The following is a 27,880-nucleotide window of genomic DNA, read 5'->3' as shown; positions in this document are numbered from 1 at the left end:
TTTTGCCACAATCAATATCACAAAAAAAATCATTAATTCAGTGTTGTTTGCAAAATCTTACTGTGTACAAGATGGTTGCCACGCTCCAAACACTGCGGCAATGACTACAGCTAAAATATCTGTAAAGTGTTCTTTTATGCCCTGTGGTTTGTGAATTGCGCCATATAAATGCAAACCCTTTTTTCCTTTATAAAGTCATACATTTTTAGCTATATGACCAAAACTCAAGTGTTGTGAATAGGAATTTGGAGGTAGTTAGAATATATTTTGGATCAAGGATAGATCATTTAAAACTTGGTGGGAATAGTATGGAGGGGAAATACAAAATTGTAATTAGTCATTGTGTAGTACAGACTTGAGTATTGTTGAAAGATACTTTTTTTGTCAAAACTTTTCATTTTGCACTCATCAGGACAATTCACAAGAATATCAAATGGAAGGGAACAACAATGTATACTGTATGTGAAGAGTGCTAATTGATTGATTGAGTCCACCACTTGCTAACTAATCAACACTCTCTTCTCATACAGTATACATTGTTGTTCCCTTTACATTTGGTATTCTTGCAAATTGTCCTGATGAGTGCAAGATGAAAAGCTTCAACAAAAAAATCTTTTTCAGCAAAACCGTAATTCTGAGTTGACAAATGGAAACATTTTGTATTGTGATTCAAGAAAGGGTGTTACCAACACCCTAAGTGAAGAGTTTTTAGTCAAAATGCAAATTGTGATCCAAGGTTATAGCAGATTTATTTTGGTTGCAAATCTGACAGGCACAAAAATCCATCACCATGTTTAGGAACCCATAAACCGAATGCCGATTTCAGCTAGTGTTGCAGTTAAAGCACTGGAATATGAATCCAGAGGTCATGAGTTCACTTTATGCGTAAATTAGCTGTTGTGTTTCCTACAATAGCGCCTACACTTCAAAGAGTATGTTAATAGCTGCCAGGTATTTTGGGGCATCCGGAGGTCATGAAAGGCACTACATAAATGAAGGTTCTTTTTGTTCAAAGCAAATGGTTCAGAGAAATGGATCAAAATAATAACATATATGATTTGATTTCAGCTAAATCCAATATCTTCCAATCTTGTTAAAAGTGGAGTTACTTCATCTAAATAAGAATGTTTGGCAAAAATGTGATCTGCTTAGAACAGCAGATACAGTGACTCATCTGCTGAACTAACCAAAACATAGTTTGGAAACTTCCCTAAAGTGAAAACATACAGAGGTTCTCAAACACCAAAGATTCCTAACCAGTCACATGCAAGACAACATAATGAAACTAAGTCTATCAACTGCAGAAGTGTGCTTCCCTTTGTTAGATAAGGCAACACCCTAGTGTTACTAAGCAACAAAAGATGCTGGAGAGTGTAAGACAGCTTTGCCAAAAGGGAGTTGTGTGGGGCCTGGAAAAATTGAAAAAGAGAACCAAAGCTTTTCTGGTAGAGATACAGTGCTCTCCGAGTCTCATTGCCTTGCCTTCAATCCTGTTCCCATGCTAGCAGAAGTTTTTCATAAGGATATACATATATTCAAAATGTGTTCAGGTAACTACATAAATGAGGACATTTGAAAACATGACATGAACTCACATATTATCTTACCATGACTCAGAAGCAGTCACATACAATTACCTGTTTCCAATTTAACTCAATGTTATTTAGGCAGATAGGGCACCTATTTTGCACACAGCAGGATCCCAAAAGCAGCAAAGAAATGAATGAAGTTTTTTAAATATGGTGATAGCTATCAGGTAAACGTTGGCCAGGACACAGTGAACTCCCTGCTCTTCTTTAAACGTACACCTAATGGAGATTAATTTTAATTTCTCAATCAAAGGACTCCAACAATGCAGTATATTTTCAGTGCTGCACTGCAGTGCTAGTCTAGATTCTGTGTACGTATTTGTCTGAAAGTGAGGTCTCAACCTACAAACTCAAAGAGGGGAAGAGTTTTATCAGAGCAATGAGTGCTATAGACGGAGCCAAGCTGATACACTTAAATCTTTCTGACAAATGATGTTTTATACCAAAACTCTGCTGAATGGAAAAAAGTCAGTAAAATGCAGAAAATGCACTCCTCTAAGCATCAATAATCTTTACTAGTCAGCTAATGTTGCACAATTAAATACCAGTAAATAGTAAAAGTATAGAGATTAATCTAGATTTTATATGGGAAAAACTAGACTCCCAGTGCTCAGTCTTGCTCGATGGGGAAGGAGGCTAGAAATTTGCTTTGATCCTCTCACTTGTGCTCCCACCACTGATGTTCCATGCAGCCTCAGTGAATCCGTCTTTATATTTCCCAGATAAAATCAACTAGCATTTACCAAATCATTCTCTGCCATTAGAATCTAGATAAATCTCGATGCTCATGTGAGTCACTGGCATTTATATTGTGCCCAGTTATCTAGCTTATGAAGATGATCAGTGCTTAGGCAGAAGAATGGAATTTTTGTGATTCCACCACTAAGCACACCTTTCTCCTACCCTCTGATTTCTGGAAGCACCATTTCCTCCAATACATCCTTGTGTTTCTCTCCTAAGGACAGTAGTGAACCAGGTGGCTTTTATGACAATTGATGATAGTTTCATGGTTGCCATTACTAATGGCTAGCTTTCAATTCCAGATTCATTAATTGAATTTAAATTCCACCAGCTGCCATGGTGGGATTTGAACCTATGTCAAAACATTACCCTGGGCCTCTGCTTACTAGTCCAGTGACATTACCACTATGTCATTAGCTCCCCATTTCTATTCTTCCCGATCTTATCTATTCTTCCCCCCTTCCTAAGTATGGGTCCAAGTTCCCAAATATTCTAATCATGTGAGACAGTAATCTAAATGTATTCCCTTTTTTAAGTTGCTATATAGATCAACATTTTTCCTGGTTTCAAATTAATGCAATTACTATTCCATTCCTAAATAGTATCATTCATGACCCAGGATATCCAAAAACACTTTAAAGGCAATGAAGCACACTGAAGTATAATTACTATTATAATGTTGGGAAACAACAGTCAAATTCCTCCACTCTTCAAAATAGTGCTATACACACTTAGAAGGCAGTGGCTCAGTTCAACATCTCCTCCAGTGCTGCACTGAAGCACCACCAACTTCGATTGCGTGCTCAAATCTAGTGGGACTTGAAGCTCCAGCATTTGACTCAGAGGCAAGAATGCTACCCACTGAATCAAGGCTGACACCCAAATCCTGATTGTTTTTTGCCTCAGGATGACAAAGTCAGGCATAAGAATTGCAAGTAAAATCTTGTAAACATGTGATGGGACTAGCTCTGTTCTTCCCTGGAGCAGTTAAACTGAAATCCTCTCCCTCCCCTTTCAGAAGAGGGGACAGTAAAGACTAAATTTAAAAGTCAGAAAAGGAACCGTGTGATCACAATACCCTTGGATTCACTTTCACGCAGTAATTAATCTTTCAAAATAAACAAACTTCTTTTTCATTGCTTCATAGGGTACATTCATAATATACACTGATAATCAATAAAGCTTTATTGATTTTCACTTCACAAATTTAAATTGAATTTACCACTGGAACTTATGGATGCCCATCAAAGCAAACTCTAAAAGGAAAAGGTTTCCACCGACTTAGAAGCCTGCCCATCAAATGGGAGCTCATATGTGCGATCTTTTGAGAATGGAGTTGAAACATGTTACATGAACAGCTAGTACTGTATTCTCAAATGAAGTGGATTGGAAAAATCATCTTTGGTGGACATGGATTTTAAAAAGAAACTGCACATTGCCATGTTCAGCAAATGACACTGCACAAAAAGTGCTTGATAGTACAAATTTGCTAACAGGAACTAAGTCTTAGTTTCATGATATCACAAGAGCACAGGAAATAAACATGGTCATCAAAAATACTTTTGCAACAAATTCCTGTCTCAAGTTCCTATATCCAGTTCACAGTCCAAATCTTCCAAATGCCCCACAGTTCAGTTCGAAAACATCAGTATTAATTGAAGTTCACCGGAGGCGATAAGCAGACGTCCCCAAGGCTAGTTTAAAGATAATGCAGCATCACTTATGTCCGGAGGCACACAGACTTCTACAACAACTTTGTCTCAAATCTAAATCACTGTCATGGGCTTGTACATTTGAAGCAATGCTGATAGTACTCATCTTGAATACAAACTAGAAATTAAACTTGCAAAGATCAGTTTTTTTTTAAAAAGCACAGAATTTCTCTCTCCAAAAAGTTTATATTGTACTTTGTCACAAAATATTGCACTCTGTTCAAGTATCACTTCATAGATCTGGATGAACAGTGATACACACTGTCTTTTGATACAGGAGGTCTGAGAGAAGCAATTAGCAAAATGCTTGTAATAAGCAACCATAAACCAATACTGCATTCCACCTCATACATTTTAATCCTCCCAGACAAAAAAGGCTACAATCCCAAGATTTACAACATAAAATAATTCAATAACCTCCAGATTTAACACCAAATGTCATTAGCTTGTAGCAATGCCTCACTCTCAATATCATTCACATAGTTCATGCCAGAATAAGGTATAGGTTGAGTTATGCTGAGTTGCTGACTATTACTCAACCATCCATGAAACAATGCCATAGATGAAATAAACAGTGATAAAAATAATGATTAAGCGTCTTTGTTCTCAACTAGCATAAGTAACTAGCAATATAGACTGTCCACGTGCCTGGATAAGTGCAGCTCCAAGAACACTCAAGAAGCTCGACACCATCCAGGACAAGGCAGGCCAGTTGATCGGCACCCCAACCATCACCTTAAAATTTTCACTCCCACTACCACGAATGCATAGTGGAAGCTATGTACACAAGATGCACTGCAGCAACTCGCCAAGCCTCAATCGACAGCACCTTTCAAACACCCGCGACCACGACCACCTAGAAAGACCAGGACAGTAGATGCATGGGAACACCACCACCACCTACAAGTTCCCCTTCAAGCTTCATACCATCCTGACTTGGAATTATATCAACATTCCTTCACTGTTGCTGGATCAAAATCCTGGAACTACTTTCCTAACAGCACTGTGGGTTTACCTGCACCAGATGGACTGCAGCAGTCCAAGGCAGCGACTCACCACCACCTTCTCAAGGCAACTAGAGATGGACAACAACTGCTAGCCTAGCCAGCGGCACCCACATCCCATGAAGGAATTAAAAACTCTGTACAATATGATTCAACTTATCTTTGAGATATTATACCAATCATATTTATGCATTTATTCAAACTTGACTGAATTACTGCCAGTTCTAAGAACAGGAAAAACATTTCTACACTGGATGAAGAAATTCATTGTCGCCTCAACAGAAAGATAAACCAGTATCTGGAGCACAATCCACACCACCTATAGACCTATCAAGTCAAGAACTTGAATTTAAAGTTAACTACAGGACTGTAAGGCTAGCAAAGGACTGAAGTCTTTTGCCTGTTAAAACATTACAGCATAGGTCTGTACCTTTCCACACAGGCATCTGTTGAAAGTAGGTTGCAAGAATCCCTCATTAAAAAGTCTGGATATGGCAGAACAGTTCAGGGAGCATGCTGGAGAAGAGCCGATCACACTCCAGTCACTAGCCTACTGCTAAACTGGGCTAGGGGATCAGCACTGATTTCAAGCGCTTGACTAGATCTCCAAAGACATTTTTTATTAATTCATGGGATGTGGGTGTCAGTGGCTAGACCGGCATTTATTACCCCTCCTTAATCGCCCTTGTTCAGAGGGCATTTAAGAGTCAAGATCATTGCTGTGCGTCTGGAGTCACATGTGAGCCAGTCCAGTTAAGGACAGCAAATTTTCTTCCCTAAAGGGCATTAGTGAACTAGATAGGTTCTTATGACAATCAGCAATGGTTTCATGGTTATCATCAGATTTCTAATTCCAGATTTTTCCTGACTTCAAATTTCACCATCTGCCTTGGTAGTATTCAAATCCGGGCCCCCAGAGCATTACCCTGGGTTTCTGGAATACTTACCTAGTATGCCACCACCTCCCCTATTTGCTCCCATTCATTCCTATGAAGTTAAAAACCCTTCTAAATTACACCTTAGGTGTGCTTCAAGAACAAAAGATTATATTTTCAACCCAAAATTACACCATGGGATACATTTGTCTGCGATTTCTCAGTACTATTTTAGTGGAAACATGTTGCTGTTTAAATAAATGTATTAATTCCTCCTCCAAAATAGTAGGAAAAGGAATTTGAGATTCATACATTAGTATTGCACATTGCAATTTCACAATTATCATTATACCAAACAATTTAGGAAATCCGATCAAATAGCAAAAGTAAAAATTGTATATATGTCACTTTTTTTAAAATTGCCTAAAGAAACAACGGCAACATGAGGAAAAAACCTTCTCACACCCTATTCAAGAGGAATTGGATTGTTGTGTGGAAAGGAAGAATGTGCAGGACGACAGGGAGATAGCCAGGGAGTGGCACTAGATAAATTGTTCCCAGGGAGAGCCAGGCACAGACATGACAGGCCAAATGGCCTCCTTCTGCGCTCTAACAATTATGCGATTCTGTGAATCCAGCCGGAACACTATTCAAAATCATCTATAAATTATGATTTTGGAAACTGCCGTTGTTACAGAGCTAATGTTGTTATTACTTGACATTTTCTGTGCGATACTAACAGCAGACTTTACTATACTCTTCGTAAGAACATATTCAAGGATTAGAACCACAACAAAAAAAAGATCAGAGTAATGGGGAAGAGAAACCATTGAGGTGTTGACTTGTGAAAAGAGGAGACTTGTAAATCTTGCAGCATTAGATGCTGAAAAACAAAAACTAGATATACTGAGTGCCCACTTGCCTAATCGGTTCTGCAAGATTATTAAAAGTATCAGCTTCAGTGCTGGATATTATGACTGAGCTTTAGTAAAAAGCTATTCATGTTAAATGGAAATTATAGTTTTTCTGTAGTGAGCTCCAGGGGTGAACAAAAGGTTAGAAATTATTCCATCTTATCAACTAAGTTTCTCTGGAAATATCACAAAAGCAGCAGTTGCCATCTCTACTGTTATAATACACATGCACTGCATTTCACATTGGTCACAATGCCTGCCAACCAATATTCATATCACTGTACTTTTCCAAAACCTAATAGTCACAACTGTTCATTAAAAAAGGTCAGAAAACATCAGCTTCGCCACCCATGAAAATGTAGTGTCACGACACATGAAGACATCCAAAAATCATTGCAAAATAGGTCCTAATTAGAATAGAGCAAATGACTGCTTGAGAATCCACTAATGAATCAGTATTCTGTATTTTGTACCACAGGGTGACAACCTGCAGTTTTGTTTTTGAACCTCTGCACAGAAGACATTAAAGGCAAATTGAAATAAAAACATGAAAAGATAAAGACCATTGATGAATTCAAAACATACATGCAGTCACAAAATGCTGAGCAAATGTAGCAGAGGTGAGTTATGAGAAACTATCTCCCCTAACTGCGAATATTTGGGACAGATGTGCAATTATTGGAAAATAATATGCATATTGACATATCAATATACAATCATTGTTGTATATGTTTGAGCACTAAAAATACTTCCACTTGGGTTTATGCAATTCTTATCTTCTTGTGAGAGGAAAGAACTTAATATTTTAAACTTTAAAAAACTATGATTCCTGGATATACCATTCGTTAGGAACATTAAAATTGCTAGATGACTAAAGACAAAGGTTCATCTAGTTCACCTTTTTTCATGCTGGTATTCACATGAAACAACATTAATGGTGTTCAACTAATTATAGCAGTCAATCTCCATCAGTTAGCCTACAACAGATCCAGACACGACAAAGAAAACCCCAGTGTGGAGAGTTTTGGGAACTCAAGGTCCAAAATCATCTGTTCTTCCCAGGCATGCTATACTTACCACATGTCATGGTTCAAATTACTCAATATGTCCCAAAATTTATCTAACTTGCATGTGAATTTATCAATACTAACTGCTTCCACTGAGTCCCTGGGGAACCTGTTCCAGAGATTGATCCATTACTCACTGAAATACTGTTTCATTAGTTTTGAATTTACCCCCCGTTTAGGGACAGGTTCTCTCTTCTGGTTCTTCTGTTCTCGACAAGGTAAAATAGCTTGTCCTGGTTTACGTTACTTATTTGTTTTAGAACGCAAAGCACTGCAATCATATCACCTCACAACCTTCCTTTTTCCAGTGAGAACACACTCAAATTTGTCAATATTTCATTAAATAAAATTATTTTTTTAATATACGGACTCGAAACATTAACTGTGCTCCTCTCCGCAGATGCTGCCAGACTGCTGAGTCTTTCCAGGTGTTTTTATTTTGGGTTTCCAGCATCTGTAGTTTTTTACTTTTATCTTAATTTTTTAAATGTTTTAACTAGGATATGAATTGAAAAAAAGATAACTCATTTAGAAAATATATATTGCTTTATTCAAGTTAATTCAGTTATTTTAAATAAATGCTGCAAAGCTTTTGCTTTGTCAAAGGCCGCCAGTGAAAAATCATGCGAGTTCTTTAAGAAATTTAACAGTGGCATGGTTCTCAAGTAATCAAATTGCATTTCCTTCATATGCAAAAAGTTCACGTAAGAACTAAAACATAATCCTGAATCTAGGTTAGGCATTCCAAGTCCACTGATTCTGTAGGGCATTTGCCCATTATTTTCTTAAACATATGCTTAGAAACATGTGTTCAAAAATAGAAGCTTTAGTTAATTAGGAAAATATGGCTAAGTTCTTTCCAGAGTTGTTAAGGGACATACAGCCAATCAGACACGACACAAGGTCTATTCATTGAACTGAACATTATTGTACAGTAAACATATGTATCAGATGATTCAATGAGATACATAGTCAAATATAAAAGATGGGTTTAACAATAAATAACTTATATCTATATGGTGCCTTAAACATAATAAAATCTCCCAAAATGCTTCATAGGAGCTTTATAAAGCAAAATTTGACACTGTAGATCTAAAGAGGTCTTAGGGCTGATCACCAAAACTTCCAACAGAGACAGGTTTTAAGAAGCATCATAAAAGGAAGATAAAAGGAAGAAAAACAGGTAAAGTAATTTTAAGAAGGAAGTCTAAAGCTTGGGCCTTTCCACCTGAAGACACAATGGTGGAACTTTTAAAATTGGTGATTCTCAAGAGGCCAGAATTAGAGGAGTACAGATATCACAGATGGTAATGGGGATGGAGGAGATTAGAAAAATATGGAAGGGAGACACCAAAAAATTCTCCAAATGATTTGCCATGTTTCTTATATAAAATATCCCACCTGAAATATAAATTTATCCTTTCCTTTCACACGCTGACTGATCATAAGTTAGTATTGTTACAGCTTCAATAAAGCAAAGGATGAATAAATTGTAATACAAGTCAATGTATTAAAATACCACCAACACCTTGCATATGAGACATCTGAAGAATGGATATACAGATATATACCATGGCCTAGACAAAACTTACAATTTGCAATTATAAATTCCTGACAGTTTTAATGAAAACATGTAATGGGTATCATCTGTCCAACTTTCATGGATGTCTTTAATATCAGTTTTGGTTAATGATCCAATCCAGTTGTACAATGACAGAGAATTTATGAACCAACCAACAGCTGCCATGTCTAGTTTTGGGCACCTTGGTACAAATAGGATATAGCTGAAATTGGAAGGATTCAGAGAAACATGGCCAAGATGGTTCCACACCACAGGGGGCCAAATTAAGCAGAAAGACATAAAAAAAAACTTAATTCTTCTGAAGTTGGGAGCTGAAATTGAATGAAAATCAAAAAGAGCAGGGCAGAGTCTGTGAAAACTGTAATGAGGAGCAGTGAACTAAAGTCTTCACATGAAAATGCCAGTACCTTGACATTTGATGGCCCTGTTATTTTTAAATACCCCTTCCATAGCCCAATTATTAATCGAGTCTATTTTTCTCTGGTCTTTTACCTTATGTTGCTTCCGCAATATTATGCTGTAGTAAGACATCACAGCAGCACTATGAAAATCTATTCTTCTACCTTTTTCACCACGTTTCTGGACTTTGAATTTCATTAGCTTGGGTTTGAAGTTCACAGTGGTATAATTTCTGTACTGAAACAAAGAGCTGCTTGGTGAGTGGCAGTACTTGTGGAAAGATAGTAAATGCCACAAATTCAACTTTATTTCCTCCAAAAGTATTCTTAAATATGCAATAATATTTCATCTTCACATTGATGCTGAACAGTTTTTGGTCAAGTGGGCGTGACAATGAAATATGGCCCATATCTAACTAGAGGAAATGTTTCCTCCACAGTATAGAATTCTGATATGGTCCAGTGGACCATTTGAAATTTAAAAATGTGTATGAAATCTCACTACGAGCAACATACCCTCCCACCTACTCTATTCCACATGCAAGATCAGCCTTCAGCTGTTAGTAACCCACAGCAAGGCTCAGTCAGCAGCACTATTCCTGCATCTGTGTTTCAGCTTCCAAATCATTCTGGGTCATGCTGATAACCGGTAATTGATTTTTTAAATACTCCTGTAAATAAAGTCAAATGACAGTCTATTTATACTTGTTACAGATTTTAAGACACAGCAAAGGCTCTGGACTCCAACAACTTCCCAAACTGTAGTAGTGTATTCTAGAACTTGGCAGGTCAAATGAAAAATTGACCAGGCATGTCTTCACTATAGAGTACGGGCCAAATTCAACTGATCAATTAGCAGCCTATCAGCTACCGAACAGTCAGCACTGTCAAGCAACACTTACTCACTGTTGCTCAGTTTGGGGCTGCCATGATGACTTAGCTCCAAATCCTATTACAGTCTTGGTCCAAACATGCACACGAGTTGAATTCTAGAGGTGAAGCGAAAACTTATTCATCATTAATACAACCTTTGACCAACTGCGGCACCAAGGTGCTTAATGAAATGGAAATCAAGGAAAATTCTCTCCATTGGGCTAGAGTCATACATGTTACAAAGGGAGATCATGGTGGTTATTAGAAGCTAATCATCTCAGCCCCACAACATTTCTACAGAACTTTAGGGTAGCGTACGAGGCCTAACCATCACCATGCTTCAATGATGTTCCTTCCATCATAATGTCAGAAGTGGGGCTGCTCACTGATGATTAACAGTTCTCAGCTGCATTAGCAATTTCTCAAATAAAGAGCAGTCCAATCTGGCACGCAGGAAGACCTGGAAAAATTCCAGCCTTGAGCTGAAAAGTGACAAGTAACATTTGAGCGATGTAAGTGCTGAGCAATGACCATCTCCCCAACAAGAGAGCACCTAACCATCACCTCTTCACATTCAATGGCATTGCCGCGGTCAACTATCTGGGGTTCAGTGACCAGAAATTGATCCAGCCACATAAATACTTTGGCTACAGGAGATCAGGTATTCTATGGTGAGTGGCTTACCTCCTGACTCTGCAAAGTCTTTCCACCATCTAAAAGACAAAAGTCACGATTGTGACGGACTGCCCCGCACTTAACTGGTTGAGTGCAGTTCCACCACTCAAGAGGCTCAACACCATCCAGGACAAAGCTGCCTACTTGATCAGCATCCCATCCATCAACTTAAACATACACTTCCTCCACCACCAGTGCACAGTGGTGGCAGAGTGCACCACCTACAAGATGCACCCCCAGCAATTTCCCAAGCCTCCTTCAAAAACACCTGCCAAACCCACAGGCCCAATGACCTAGGAGGATAAGGGCAGCACAAATTCAGGAATATCACCACCTGCAAGTTCCGCGCCAAGTCCCATACCCTCTTGACTTGGAATTATATTGCTGTTCCTTCACTGTCACTGGGTCAATCTCCCAGAACGCCCCTCCTAACAGCACTGTGGGTGTACCTGCACCTATGGGCTCAAGAAGGTGGCTCATCACCAACCCTCAAGAGCAATTAGGAATAGGCAATAAACGCTGACCTTGCCAGCCATGTGACACCCACATTCCAAGAACAAATTTAAAAAGTATACTCTCTGCAGCAATTCAAAGACTTCATTAACATGTCCCAGGCCCATGACTTTCTAATGAAGGACAAAGACAGGAGCTGCATGCAAGCACCATTACCTCCAAGTTCCCCTGCAAGTTGCACACCATCCTGACTTAGACATATATTGCCATTCCTTCATTGCCCCTGGATGGATACCCTGGAACTCTTATCCAACATTATGAGAAAGCCCTTTGCCACACATTGTCACAGTTCAAGCATAATACAGCCCACCATCAATGATAAATTATGGGTGTACAATAATGTCAGTCTGGTCAATGATATCCACATTCCAAGGATGAGTATTCAAGCTTCTGTAATGCTTAATAAACTGACATAACAGAAAGCTGGTTTTCAGTTTAAATGCATACATTTTAACAGTCCTGCATTAAAGTATGACCAACGGTCTGGAAGCAGCCTGCAGAACAATTTCTGTTCAACCAAGTTTTTCCACGCATTTGCAATGGAGCCCAAAATAGGCATCAGATCCTTCGTTACATCTTTAGGTTGATTCAATCCGAATTCAGGTGGCTGCAAGGTACCCTTAAAATAGAGGGGATCAATATGGTGACAACCACATGGCTAGTGAAGATTAGGTGCAGGGCCTTGCACCTACAAATCAGCATACATTGGGTGTGAAATGGGTACCAAAAAATGAAAAGCACAGCAAATTATTACCCAGTAGATCCAAATAACATTTGATTAAAGTTCTCTGATGGTGGATCAAGCCCACCAAGTAAACTGAGCTTGGCACCTCTGCTTGAATGATTACTTTTTTCATGGTTTGTATGCTAAAGTTGATAATGTTAATTTACTTTATATAAACAGGAGGTCATTATATAGATAACATTATATATTTGGGAATATTTACAAGGCAGTCAAGTAATCAAGGGGCTTAATTTGTAGCAATCATCTGACCCCCTTGATGGGATCAGGAGCATATTTAGTTCCACTTTACTACATGTTACCTGTCCTCTTTTGTGCTGACTGCAAGGATACTGTGGTGTATGAACTTCATCACATTGATGGCACTCGCACGGCAATATTAACTGCAAAGTTAGCAAGAAATAAATTGAAACTGATTACCAGGCACAGTTCCCACCAATTATAGCAGGCACATTGATGTCAACACGATTTGCCTGCTTCACATAGTGGCCAACGTAACTCAAAAATTGGGGCAAAATAAATGCATGAACAAACCGTACAAATAGAAATACCTAGATTATGTAATCAACAATTCCCCAAATTAAAATTGCTCTTACAGCTGTCCTCGACAACAAGAAGTCACACATCATCCCACCACTTGCAGCCTTCCATCCACAACAATAAGGAGTCTACCAAGCAGACTTGAAGGGTCTGCAGCAGTTGTAGGAGTTCCAAGAGACCACAGGGTTGACTGAAGATAATTTAAGTGCCTACCTGATCTAAGCCACAGAAATTGTAACAGGGCTTAATGGCAAATACTTAAAAATTACATTAATGAGATGCAAACATCTGCTTGAGCTGCCTGAAATAGTTGCTATGCTGAACAGGCTTTAAGTGGTACTTCTATTAACCAATCATGATGACAAATGGTTAGTGCTATTTTCCCAATATAGACAGCTGTCCAGGATCAGTGGAGATGGTAAAGAGGTGGGGGCTGTAATTCTGTGACCAGAAATACTATCACTAAAGTACTCGAGGAAATGGGAGGGAAAATAATGAAGACCATGGAACTCCTTAGGAGTTATTAGAAGGAAGGACTAAACTAATCCAACATGGAGGCATAAGGATGGAAAAAATACCCCAAGCAGAATAACTGGTTAGCAGCCTTAATTTTGCTAGCAAAGCATCCAATATAAAACTGGTCCATTTGAGATACAGCAGATATCTGCAAGCAGCATTTAAATTTATTGCAAACAAACAATCTAGCAGTAGGACAGCCCAATTACTTAAAGGTTAAATGTATTAGCTTTGGCTCAGTCACACCTCAGTCTACAGCTCATAGGTTCAAGACTCATTCCAGGATTTGATAATATAATCTCGGATAACACTTTTCAGTGCATTGCTAGCAGAGAGGCCATCATTCAGGTGAGATGTTAGAACTGTTTTTCAGTTGAATATCAAAGACCCTTGAGCTCTATTCAACGAGCAGCAGGGGAATTCTACCATTGTCCTAGCCAACATTTATCCCTCAATCAATATTCCTAATAACAGTCTAACTGAGCATTTTCTCACCGTATTTTTGGCTGCCTCATTTCCATGCATAATGCATTGGCTATGAAGCACTTTAGGATGAAAATATGATGGGCACTGTAAACTACAACTATACTTTATTTTCCTTGTCAAGTAATTTGATAAGCAAAATAGGTTCAGTATTTATATAATCCATATGATTATTTTGTGCTGTACTGTTACAGAGCTTATAACCAAAGCTATACAAGTGATTCAAATATTTAATCCTGATTTTTACAAGTCCTGATAAAAATATTTTATAGCCTACAATTGTTGAGAAATGTGATGCTGATCCACTCCACTGTCATAACCGTCAAAACAATGCAAAAAACTCCATTTACGCAATGAATTTATGGGGTTCTGGGAAATCACCAACCACAAGATCTTTGGGTGCAACCTTCTTTCAAAAGAAACTCTTGAAGACAATACATCATCTCTGATTACTATAACAGCATTCATGTTTTAAATCACACGTGTTTTAAACCAAAAAAATGTTGGAATTTCGTATTAGCAGAATTCCTGGCCCTGGTGATCAACACTCCAACCTGCGTGTTACAAATTAGCTTTTCCAAATTTTCAGTTGATCCAATCGGGCAGCCACTGCTAGACAGACATACACTTCCCTCCAGCCAGGAAAATGCCAAGGTGCATACATGACAACCAGAATGCCAATTATGTTAGACAAGTGTCTGTCTGGATACCAGGGAACTTTAAGCAAATAGGTTTACAGCTTTGGATCTTAGCAACCTGAAGGAATTGCGACTGGCCAGTCAAGTTAAATTGCTGAATTTAGGAATATCATCTGATCAGACTATTATTCATAGGACTAAATGTGCTCCCACCAAGGTGCCTCAATTACCTGTTAGCAATATATATGGTCGCAAAACTATAAAATCAAGTTTGTTGACAATATGAATGAGTTCTTTATTAAAGCCACCCAATGTAACTGCTGTAGAGTTATTGATGGCAGTTGCAATCCAAAATCAAAAGGTCCCAGATCTGTACAGTAAATATGAATACTGGTTTGCATCAGCGGTTTTTCAATGGTTCTGTAAAAATTACATGTAAATCTCCTATTTCCCCACAATGAAAAAATTAATTCAGCAATAATCATTTACTTTCTTAATTCCCCCATTTTAGATTCCCAAAAATATATATCATTTGGTAGCTGTGAAGACAAGCCACCGCAATCCAATGTCACTAAGAAATTCCTTCTACAGGGTGAGGAAATGTAGTCCTCATTGCCTCCTTCTGGAGGATTCTAATGAATTCATTGGAAAAAAAAGTTTGAAAAAACTACTGTTGTGAACCCACATGCTACCATCCCATCATTAGACCAACTCATCATGCCACTCAGCCCCCTGGGCAATCAATTCATTAACATGGGTCATGTCACCTGAAACTGGAGTACATGTAGCTGCAAATACCATAAACACTGATCAACTTGAAATTCAGTTTCAACTAGAGCTTTAACAACAACAGTTAGGACCTGGATATGGCTAATGCTTCTCTCCTGATTTTCAAATACAAGGGTGCAGTAAGGCAGATACAAAATCAATGGAAGAAACATTTCACATTTAGTGAAACAAAAGATTTTCTTCTGGACCCTTAAGGCATTCAGTATTACCCCTCACCCAAAGGCAGATGCAATATTATTCTAAATACCATTTAAGGCAAGTTTAGCCCTTAGCTAAGCTGTTTCAACACAACTGACATTTGTCTGACAAAGTGAAAAACTGCCTGGATATATCCTGTCTACAAAAAAGGACAAATTCCACCCAGCCTATCACTGGCCCATCAACTTACTCCCAAACTAATCCTAAGCAAAGTAATTAAGAGAGATGTCAACAGTTCTATCAAGCAGCACATGCTCACCAATGCTCAATTTTGGTTCCGACAGGACCACATGGCTATAGGCCTCATTACAATGGATAAAACTCCAGACCCAAGGTGAAAGTTACAGCCCTTAACATCAAGGTAACATTTGATCGAGTGTGGCATTAAGGAGGCCGATTAAAACCGAAGTGAATGGTGATTAAAGAAAACATTCTCCAATATCTGGAGTCATCCTAGCACAAAAGGAAGACAGTCGTGGTTGTTGGAGGCCAGGATATCACTGAAAGAATTTCTCAGGATGGCATATGAAGCTTAGTTATCTCCAACTGCACCATCGACCAACTGCCCTCCATAAGAAATAGTGCTGTTTGCTGACAGTTACACAACGTTCAATTCCATTAATAATTCGACAGAAAATGAAGCACTCCATGCTTGCAGTAACAGCTGAACAACATCTGTTTGGATTGCTAAGGGGCAAGTGTGTATTTATGCATGCACACCTTCCACCAACAGCATACCATAGCAACAGTGTGCATTTTTCTACAGGGTGCACTGCTGCAACCTAACACTTCTTCAACATCTCCTGAAATTACAACCTCTAATACCTAGAAGCAGCAGATGCATGGGAACACTAAATTCCGTTCCATGCAATACAACATACCACTTGGCCATATAACTCCATTTCTTCATCATTTCAGGGGTCAAAATCCTGAAACTCCTCACCTAATATTGGGAGTACCTTCACCACAATGCTTTAAAATTAAAGCATATCAAGCACTACTAAGGAGTAGCAATAAATGACAGCATTGCATGGGTCACCTACATGCCAGAATTATTTTTTTTCAAGTAACTATATGCCCAAGCAATTGTTGCTCATGCCAAAGGCATTCCCAAATGTAAATACAATGTGCATATCTTATTTGCCTCCAGCAAAATAATCATTTTTATTTAAAATATGGTCATCATAGGTGAAGAATTAAGGCTTCTCAATTGTGACCTACAAACAAGCTGCAATGTATATAAATTCTTCTTAAAATAAGGGTCTTTTCTCCTTTTGGCTTGATGTAGCCTTATCATACACCCTTTTTTGCTGAAGAGCCAACAGCTGTCAGTTATACTCTTCCTTGTGCACTTTATTGCATTTAGTAATCCCTGAGAAGCCAGGCAACCTATAATTTCAAGTTCCAGCTGTCACAGACTCACTAATGGGACTACTGTAACATTACATCCTCTTCTGAAGCCACAGGCTTTCTGCACTAAAAGCAAAAATGTACTGAATTGCCAGAGTTCATTCTACTCTAAAGGTAATTGTCTATTATTTAGTAGACATTGAAAATGTAATCACACACTTTCATGACCCTGGAACTAAAGCAATTAATATTCAGAACTACAGCTTGGCATTGCTGCTTCACTATGACATTACTTCAAAAAAAAACTATGTTTAGGAGGTCTACATGAGACCTTGATGAAATGTCTCTCCCCCAGTGTGTGTTTGCAGTAAGGAATGCTGCCTACTACAGATTTACAGGGTCATTATCCACTGTACATCACAACACAAAGAACAAAGTATGCATTACAAGATTTTGAAATGTAGGGATTGATAATATTCAAATATATAAATAGTGAAAGACCTATATATCTTTAGCATATCTAAGTAATATTGTTTTAAAGTATTAAAATAGCACAATTTATAATAAGTTCATCCACATGTCAAATTATTACTTAACAGTGGGTGACCATATCAAGTTGTGCCACTCCTCTTGCTCTTCCAGTTGTATATTAAAATATGCAAAAAGGATATATGTGCATCTCCTGACGTATCAAAAAAAAAGCCATAAATAAAATATAAAAATTAAACATATATCAGCCATTAAACCACATAGCAATAAACTCATTAATTCAGCATTTGATAGGCCTGGAAGTCATACACTCAAAATTAATTTCTAATATACTGTTGTTTCAAATGAACAGAGTTAGCAGTAAAAATGAAAATGATTGCAACCAGAAGTATCAATTGCCCAGTTTTCTACACAAGCTTCTCATCTATTCTTTCCATAATTTCAATCACAACAGCTAATTTTGTTTGTGGATATATTTCTCCCTCCCTCCCTGGACTTTTCTTACTTTAGGGAAGACTATTTATTACTAGCTTTCTGTCACTTCACCATTCTATTAGGCATGTGAGAAAGGGCTATGCACACTACCTTCTTCCCTTTGGACATGCAACTAAACCCCCACTTCCATGCAAGAACTCATTCTGACGGCACTACTTGGTCAGTGTGTTGGAGGATGCATTGTGTTTTAATGTGGATGACGACCATTCCTTCCGTCTCCAGCAGAGCTAAAAAGCCCAACTGTGTGTAACAGGTTTCCCTCTTCTCCACCACCTTCCTTGCTTTGTTCAACAGGGTGGCACTCATCTCCAATTTATTCCTCTTCAGCCACCTCCCCACTCCACCCCCCAAATCTCAAGGGAGCAGAACAAAGACAACAGCAGCCAACAAAATGCAGATGAAAGCAAAATACTGCGGATGCTAGAAATCTGAAACAAAAACAGAAAATGCTGGAAAAACTCAGCAGGTCTAACAGCATCTGTGGAGAAAAAAAAACTCAGTTAACATTGAGTCCGTATGACTCGAAAATCATACTGAAGAAGAATCATACAGACTCAAAACGTTAACTCTTTTTTCTCCACAGATGCTGTTAGACCTGCCGAGTTTTCCAGCATTTTCTGTTTTTGTTTCAAAATGCAGGTGAATACTGGTCAGGCACTAGGTACAGGTTTCAATGAGACAAACTTTTCTGGTCCCTGACCACTGGATCACTTCTCCTACACTGATGACAAACTCCTGTTGTCTGTGTTTTACACACAATAGAGTAATAGAGTATCTCTTCTCCTTGGGGTCTCTGCTTTCTGCTGTTTCAAGTCGGGCCTACAATACTTTCCTTTTCCCACCACTTCAAAAGGATACATCTCACATTCCTTCTTCTCGAAACCAGACCCCGTAGGGGTCTTTATCCCTTTCCTATCCCCAGTCTTTAACAAGGGCTCACTCCCTTCCTCTCAGAGAGTCCCTTTCTTTCCTTTCTACAAACCCCTCGACATGGTCTCCTTCCCACACAAAAGCACTTGTCTCACTCTGACACCCTTCCACCCAACTGAACTGCTGCTGGACTAAATAATTGTTGCAAGTTTATTATGTAATGAAGTCCTAAGCACAAGTAAACTGGATCCAGACTTGGGGCTCTAGAGACAGCGTATGCCCAAATCTTCTCTCTGCCCTTATTTCTTTGTCATTCTATTCAGTTTTTTTTCTGCATCTCTTTCTTACTTTTTTTGTTTTCCCTCATGCCCATTTGTTGGGAAACTGCATTTCTCCCCAATTTCTGCAACTTCCCCAATTTCTGCAACTTCCCCAATAGAATGTAATAAGACTACTGAAAGAGGCACAGGGAACAGGCCAACGATGAATCACAGAATTACACATAAAAATGAAGATGACATGTCCTTGTGAGAAATTATTAGTAGCCTTGTGCAACCACATGACTGCTTGAGTCATGATTGCAGCCAAAAAGGAGAGAAAATTGAGTGTAGTGGAGGAGAAAGAAGAACTTTAATGTCAGGATCTCTGTCAGCTCATATTTAATTTTGTAACTTCATCTAAAAGACTTAACGAAATCAAGGAGACTCTTGATGTCAAGCCTAAATATATGAATCAACGTTAAGCTATTCACTACTAGTCAGGGTTAACCATTAAAACTTATTCAGCATATGGGTTTCTGTCACATTTTCTCCTCAAGTGACTTTCCCCATGGCCCATAACACATAGACAGGCTTGTTTCACAAAAGGGTCCAAGGTTTACACTAGGTTGCATTGGTTTTTCCTCAGTGCAATTCGCCTGGAATCAGCCAAACCAGCACAAATAATTGAGGAATTCTAATGCAAGTTACATCCAGCAGAAAAATAATATCTGCAAATTGTGGCTCTATCCACAAAACTGGCCTGGCCCACAGGCTGAATTAATTACCATTCCGAATTTCCACTAACTCTGCCCGTTTGTGGGTCTTTGGGAAGGCACTTGAAATTTTTTTTTGCCACAAGGACGCTAATTAGACACCATTTCAGAGTGTCTAATTTACTGAGAAACTGACTACTCTACACTAATGTTAACTAGTAAATGGTTCTGTATAATTTCTTTTTATTAAAGACATTTTCAGATATACAAAATCAGGTATTTTAAAATCAGATATTTACTCACAGGTGACTACATTTGGATTAAAAATGTTCAGCTTTTGTGATAAACCTATTTTCTGCTGTACTAATGAAACTAACAGGTACCACTCTTAACTATATTAAGGTATACTTTGAAAGTAATTTTTCTCAAAAAATGTTCTAAAATGCTGCCCAATTGCACGGATTTATGATGGATTTTACATTTGTTAATATGCAAATGGGTCTGAACAGAAACTTGAACAATAAAATAATTTCTGAAAGCTAGCGCAATTTGTGCCCAATTGTGGCTCAATTTGCCAACTGTGCTCAAAGTGGAAATTCTTGGCCAAAAACCATTTCACGTGGATATGAATAAAACTGGGAGTTCATTTTGAACTTTGAGATAGTGAGTCAGCAGCCCCTTTTTACTTCTCACCGATTTTTATTTTCGATGACTTCACTGAGAATTGAGCAAGATGTAAAACAGGCTTGTCCACTTGCTACTGCCCCCCCACCCACCCCCCTCCCGTTATACATGGTCAAGATTACCCTCTTGTAATTTTCTCCCTCTTACTTACTAGATCACTGCCTTTGGGATAAGATGGTATGCTGTTTATAATACCTACAATAAGACCTTCAGCTGAAATTTTATGGGCACTTGTAGAATAGACTTTAAATTCCAGTTTCCATTGATGACACTCTGTAGGTCAGTAAAGAAACAAACTAATCAAACTGAGATACAAGTGAAGAATAATTAATAGCTTCAAAGTAAATTTACAAGACTAAAATTAATAGTGCTTTGGCAACCTCATGTCAAGCACTTTTAGCAACATTTCTGATACAATGACTCCATGCCTGCCATATTCCAGACAGCTGCCAGAAGTACTTGCTTTATTTATACACCGACCTCCTTATTCATTTCCAAATGTAACTAGTCACTTTTATTTCCCCATTTGACTTCTTTTTGTAAAAATTTGTATATGTTCTCTGTTGCATTTGATTCTGATGAGGAACAGATTACAAGTGCTCAACAAGTGCTAAAAATAGAAAAGTCAATATTAAACCAAGAATCTTCACCACTGAAATATCAGGCAGTGTAAAATCTGCTTTTGATTTCTTTTTATGACATACCCCCATCCAGATGATTATAAAGGCCTCAGTTGTATCGAGCTTGTCAGTCACCCACCCAAATCCACGATGTGGAGAGCACCATTGTCGAGTACCTGCAGAAACAATCCTAGCAAGAAGTTGCGTTGATTAAAAGATCAGCAGGCAATCAGGGTTTCAGAACGGGTTGGGGGGGAGGGGGGTTGGTGAGGAAACCCAGGGCTGAGGAGGTTTCCTGCTGGAGCCTGGAGGAAATTTAAATACTGGGCCTCATCTGACCCTCATTGCAGCTCTTGACTCTCTTGGTTTGATCAGGGAAGGCACCACTACCCACTCACTCAGGCATCAAGTTGAAATTGCAGTCGTCTGGCCAGATCTGCACACTTAAAAAGCATGACCCCATTGCTTTCTGGTGGATGGCCCACACTCCAGCAGAAAACAGGTTAAAATCCAATCCCACAGGAAGGTAGCAAGATCCCAGGGACTGCCTCAGTTTTTTATTTTAACAGCACCCTCCCCCAGCTGGGCTTGGTTTCCATGGGGCATATTGACATTTCCCCGAAAAAGGGTAATTCTGCTCCTTCAACATCTGTTCAAGACTTAGATCTCAGCAACAACCAATCATTGCACACTTAAATATTTTAATCTGCTGAACAAATCTGTTAAGGGTATTGAGTCTGAGTTCGGGCTGCAAACTGATAGGCTGCTGCTGGAGGTAATGTCACTTGATGCTAAAAACTGAACAGCTGTGTCCAAAAGAGATAAAAAAAAATTCTAGTCTCAAATAAAAAGGCAAAACACTTCCAAAAAGCAAATTCTACCTAGCCTTGAACAGACACGACTGTAAATCTATGGCACATTACATTCAAATTATGCACATCCAAAAATTACTGTGAAAAATAAGAATCTATGTTAGAATATCTGCTGGAAATATATTTGAATTTTGTCCATGAAAACCAATTCCTGATGACATTCATCAATGTGTGCAAAGAATAATTTTATACTGGAAAGCAAAATGACTACTTTGAGGCAGAAGTGTGAATGAAATATTTTTATTTATTCACCCCAGTTCGACAAGGTAAAGCCTCCAACCTCATTTCAATAATCGTTATATGGTAATTATCTTCAGAAATGTTACATGGTAAGGAAACTAAATTCTGAAGCAACAAAAATCCACTCATTGTACTAAACATGTATCTTTTTTGTATCATGATTCTTCCTATACCACCACTTCCAATATTATACATTTCAAAGATTATTTCAGTATTGGCCACATGGAAGATTTTAAATTAATTACAGTATAAGGCTACCACTAGTCTTATTGCTTTTAATACCTCTGCAGTTAAATTGATTTGGCCTGTGTAAATATAACCCAAGCTTCACTACATTTCTATTACACATAACAGAAACCAGGCAATGAAATGTGTAAGGAGCAGTGGTTGACATTTATATTAAATAAGCAATGCACCTATGAACAATATACAGCAACTACCACAATGAAATGCTTCAGTCTGTGAATATGTAAGTCAGATGTAATATCTTACAGAAGAATGAGTAATCAGGTCAAAGCAAGGCATCTTGTCAGAAGCATTGTGGCCTCTGGTGATCTAGCAGTATACCCATGGCAGCTCCTTTACTTTTTATTGCATTGCAGTAGGGTAATACACACAATTAGTTGTTGAGACAAACCACATGAAAACAGAAAATGTTCCAAGTGACTTTGATCTAAATGAATACTCAACAAGCTGATGTTGCTGCTGTGGATGCATCGCCCTTAGAACTGAAATTTCAAGGTCAAGTCAATTTGTGTAAAATTACATCTGCAAACAATGCTTCCATACCAACCACTCTAGTAATTGTTCACACAGAAAGCATACACAAAAAGAATGCTCTACTGACTAAACAATTGCACTTTCTCCCCTAAGTGAAGAAAGCACAAATTAACTCCTGAAGACCTTACTTTGGAATTAAGTATGTGAATAAATTCAAAGTTGGTATCCTGTCAATAATTTCATCGCCAGATCGTTTCAATTGAACTGTGGCTAAATAATTATCTACAGACTTAACAGGGCCATTTAAAAAAATCAAGCTTTGATTTCCAAGGGTTTTACTTAAATTCAACAAAAGGTGGCAGCATTAATGAAGACAAATGCAATTTGTGTAAATTTTAGTATCTCAATCATTAAATCAGAGATACCAACAAATACTTAAATGATTGTGCAGATTCAACATTCAATGTTTTAAAAGTACCTAGGTATATTTAAAGCAATGTGCAAGATACAGTTAGTTACATTTAGCAGAATGACTTGGAGCAAACAACATCTTTAGCAGACCTGGATGAATCACTTCTTTGGTGCATTACCAAGTACACGTGCTTCAGAATATTTTAAAAGAAAGCAAAAAATTAACATGCTTAATGACTATAAGAACATTTAAGATCATCTTGTTTGGAAAATATGGAACATGCGAAAGTTGAAATACATCAACTGTGAAGCAAGTTTCCAAAGATGGATTCCATGGCCACTTTAAAAGGTTGATGGCAACCATATGTTGCCACAAACCACTAACTTACCAGTGAGAGGAAGAGAGAAGTGAAAGTCAGCCTTCCCCTACCTGGTGCGAGAATAAAGTGAGAGAAGGTGGCAGAGTCGGCAGCAGATTTTCTCATTCACCTTAGATCCCGGAGAGTGCTGTCACTGCAGCGGACTACAACTGCCATTTACTCCACACCACACCCACCGCATTGCAGAACTGCTGGCAATGGGGAAACAATCAAAGCTGCAACTCATCTTACTGACCCAAAGAAATGAATCACGCAAGGATCTCCCTCTTTTCGTGTAGTAACACGTACACATATCTGCAGTCAGGCACAAAATGTTATACAACGTATTATATACATATATATTTTTTATATGTAGGAAAAATAATTGACAAAGCACGCGAACAACCCCCACGCCCTTAGAATTACCCTTCTGACGAAATCAAACACACAATGTTGCATATTTATACATCCTATTCCAAATATGCCTTTTCAGAGCCTTATTCTATTGCAGCGGTTCAGCCAGCGGCTTCTCAAATTCGCAAACACCACACATCCAAACGGCGGCAATAAAAGTGGCTCCTACACAGTGCGATTCGACACTACTCTGCTCCCTTATCTCTTATGTATTTTGTTTGCCGTGTTAAATTCAGCAGCGAATAAAGTACCTTCGAGCCTTGCACTCTCCCACTGTGAGAGAACGAGCGCCAGATGGAAGACAGGGAGACAGTAAACAGATTCCGAGCCCGCCACTTACACTGTGCAGCTCAGGATCGCTACTAACTGCACATCCTGCTGACTAAAATAGAAAACTGACAGGACAAAGGTTGGGGGGGGGGGGGGGGGGGGGGAGAGAGAGAGAGAGAGAGAGAGAGAGAGAAAAAGAGGATAAATGATTTAAAAAAGAGAGTTAAATATGGCGCCGAGGGCAACCGGCAGAAAGCTGGCGAGCAGCAGCGCAGGGGGAGCCCAGAGCTCGCAGCGGGAGCCATACCTTGCGCGTCCTTGTAGCCGAGCCGAGCCGAGCCCCGGTGACCGAGCCCGATGAGCAGCTTCCTCCCTGAGCCGGGGCCACGCCGCCTCTCCAGCGGCTTCCAGCAGCGGGGGGTCCTGCCAAATCACTGCGCTCGACCGGCTTCAGCTCTCGGCGCCTGCAGCCGGTCTCCCTCTGAAGCAGAGCGGCCACTTACTTCCCTGTCGGCTTGGCTTGGCTGTGCTGGGGGCGGGGGGGGCGGTGTGGAAGGACGGTGACTTGTTTGTCTGTGCGCAGTGTTACACTGTCTCAGAGAAAGTGGAGGAGGAGGAGGAGCGGCGCTTCTCCACAGCGCTGAAGCTGCCACCACAGATGGGGCAAATGAGCGCTATGGGAATTTGGGGCTTCTCTCTCTCCCCCCTCCACAGTGCAGTGTAATGAGAAACAGATTGCTTCAGTACAGTATTACATACGCAAAAGGAACTTTCCTTAGCCTCCTATTTGAGCACGGCGATTGGAGACATCCCTTCAGGATTCTGCTACTGTACTGCATTCGATAAATGTAAAACTTAAAATAAAACGTGCATTATACTATACACATGTACATTAAACCTGTCGACACAGGTAATTTTTTCTCTTCCACTATAGTTTCTTAAGGCATGAAACTGCACCATTTAATAAACCTATTTCCCAGCAATGGAGTGAAACTTTCCAGAAATATCCATTCTCACAAATAAAATAGAACAACCCGTGTGACATCTGTATTCTGAACTTGCGAAACGTCTGGAAGACACAGAGCTAGACGGGCGGGTTAAAATCTCTAAAGGACCAAGCCACATAAATCTTCTGTCATGCTACTTAATATGACAGGATTTAAATTCTATAAAGGTGTTTTATATTTTACAGTTTAGCTGCAGCTATGTGACACAAGAGACCTGAATTAGCGCACGGAGCTGAATTGAAACAGTTACGGACGCTCGCTGAGTTGACGGCTACATCGACCCACGCTAATTCAGCTCCCTCAAGTATTGGGTGGAATCACTCCTACCAGCCAGCTCTCCTAATTAGATAGTGAGAAAAAGACAACTATCAGAAATACCTTTTAACACAATTTTGTTCGGTGTAACTAATTCTTCATAGCCATTTCATTTTAAAAAGGCGAGAGATTCATTCGTTGAATTAAACTGTCTAAATACGGAGAAATCATTCAAGGATAGAAGCGTCTTAAATATAAAATTGGCTGTTTCAGGCAGCATGGTGGACAATTACACCAATATACGAAGAAGTGTCTTTTCACCCATAAATATCTTCGTCCTCTTTCAGAATCTGATGGGTCTCATATCTCAATCAGGCCGCTGTGGAGAAAGCTCAAGCAAAGAACACGTACTTAAGGCGAGATGGGAAATGAAAACAAGCTCAAATCAGACAGCCGCTTTCCCATAGCTCTAATATTGAAGGAAGCCATCAACTAAGTTGGATGTGAACGGATGCGACAGTGAGTCCCAGCTGAGGATGAATAAAAAGAGAATGTTTATTCTCGCAAGAGTTGATGTTACAGCTTAACAGAGTGAAGAATCAAGTACTGTGGTCAAATTTCCCACAATCTTAAGATAGTGATTTTGTTTACAACTAACTTCAAATGGAAGGGAAAACAAATGTCACCTTAAAGCAGTTAAGATCAGCATTTGCTGATCCTTGGTCGCTTTCAGCTTCAGTGGATAAAACTAAAATATCCTATAACCGCCTTTCCCTGAAAATGGCACACAAACTCCTCCTTGTTCTTTCCTGGTAATTCCGTTTTTGCCAATCCTAACAGTATGACTCTACTAGTTCCAATGAAGCATCATACCTGAATTACCTTGATTAATCTGTTTTTCAGCCTTCTATGCATTCTCAGTTACTTTCTTAGTTTATGTTATAAGATTACTAAACCAAAATGATTGGATATGGAACAAAATGCAAAAAAGCCTAGATTTTGGAAATGTAAGAAAAACAAAGCAATGGCAACACTCAGCAGGTAATGGAACGACTGTGGAGAAGTCTGACAAATCCTCAATTCAGGGGCATGAACCCTGTCACAACAATATCACCATCCAGATTTTGGAAGCAACAGCTCTCATCACTGACCTTGGAGTAAGCAGCCCAGAAATGTCTTGCTTAACCTTTGCTGAAGTTAGATCAAATCTGGTGACAAGGCGAATCTGGTGCCGTCCAGCAACCATGATGGTGTTAATTAACAAGAACTGGTATTTATTTACAAAAGTGCATCATGTTCAGAGACCAGGTAATAAATTTCTATCAAGGAGACACTATGTAGTGGTATCACAACAATTTAGGTCTTGAACTATTTAAGCAACAAAAGTTATACTTTACAAAAGGCAACAATAGGTACCCTAGTTCAGATGGTTCTTGCTTCCCACTGACAATTGGCTACAGACAGCTCATAACACCTCATCTCGTCTCATCTCTCTCTATGTTATCTTCAAATCTGCACAATGAACTTCTGCAACTCTTGTTCTTTTTGTCTCCTGTAGCCAGGGGCTTTTCCTCTGTTGTGTTCTGATCTTATCTTTAAATGCTTCCATTAACGCATCAATTGTGTTCATGGCCCATATCCATAAAACAAACAATCCATCCACATGGGTCTGACTAACTCAAACCACACAAAAGCAGCATTTCCTCACACACCAAAAATTAACCCTTTGCAACAGGATCTCAAAAAGTAGAAAAAAGGTGCACATTTCCCACACCTTTAAAATAAAACATCCCAAGGCACTTCACATGAGCATTATGAAACAAAATTGGAATCCAAGCCACAAGACAATATTAGATGGCCAAGCTTAGGCAAAGGAGGTAGGTTTTCAGGAGCGTCTTAAAAGAGGAAAGTAAGATAGAAAATTGGAGAGATTTGGGAGGAGGACTTCTAGAAGTTAGGGCTTTGGGGGCTGAAGGCAGGGCCACCAATGGTGGAGCTATTA

General features: G+C 39.0%; 1 protein-coding gene across 2 annotated transcripts in view; it reads right to left on the bottom strand.

Annotated features, from left to right (window-relative positions):
• LOC121278911 (band 4.1-like protein 3) overlaps nt 1-25,209 on the bottom strand; it is a 196,534-nt gene extending 171,325 nt beyond the window's left edge. The window contains exons 1-2 of one of the 2 annotated variants that reach the window (XM_041189446.1): nt 24,924-25,209; nt 24,189-24,247 (exon numbers count right to left, since the gene is read on the bottom strand). The gene's annotated coding sequence lies outside the window, so the exon portion shown is untranslated. The remainder of the gene's footprint in view (nt 1-24,188; nt 24,248-24,923) is intronic. The other variant, XM_041189447.1, reaches the window with a different exon arrangement.
• Between the last annotated feature and the right edge of the window lie 2,671 nt (nt 25,210-27,880).

Source organism: Carcharodon carcharias, chromosome 6 (genome assembly GCF_017639515.1).
Source record: "Carcharodon carcharias isolate sCarCar2 chromosome 6, sCarCar2.pri, whole genome shotgun sequence".
Lineage (NCBI taxonomy): Eukaryota > Metazoa > Chordata > Chondrichthyes > Lamniformes > Lamnidae > Carcharodon > Carcharodon carcharias.
This window is presented reverse-complemented; position numbering and strand designations above follow the sequence as displayed.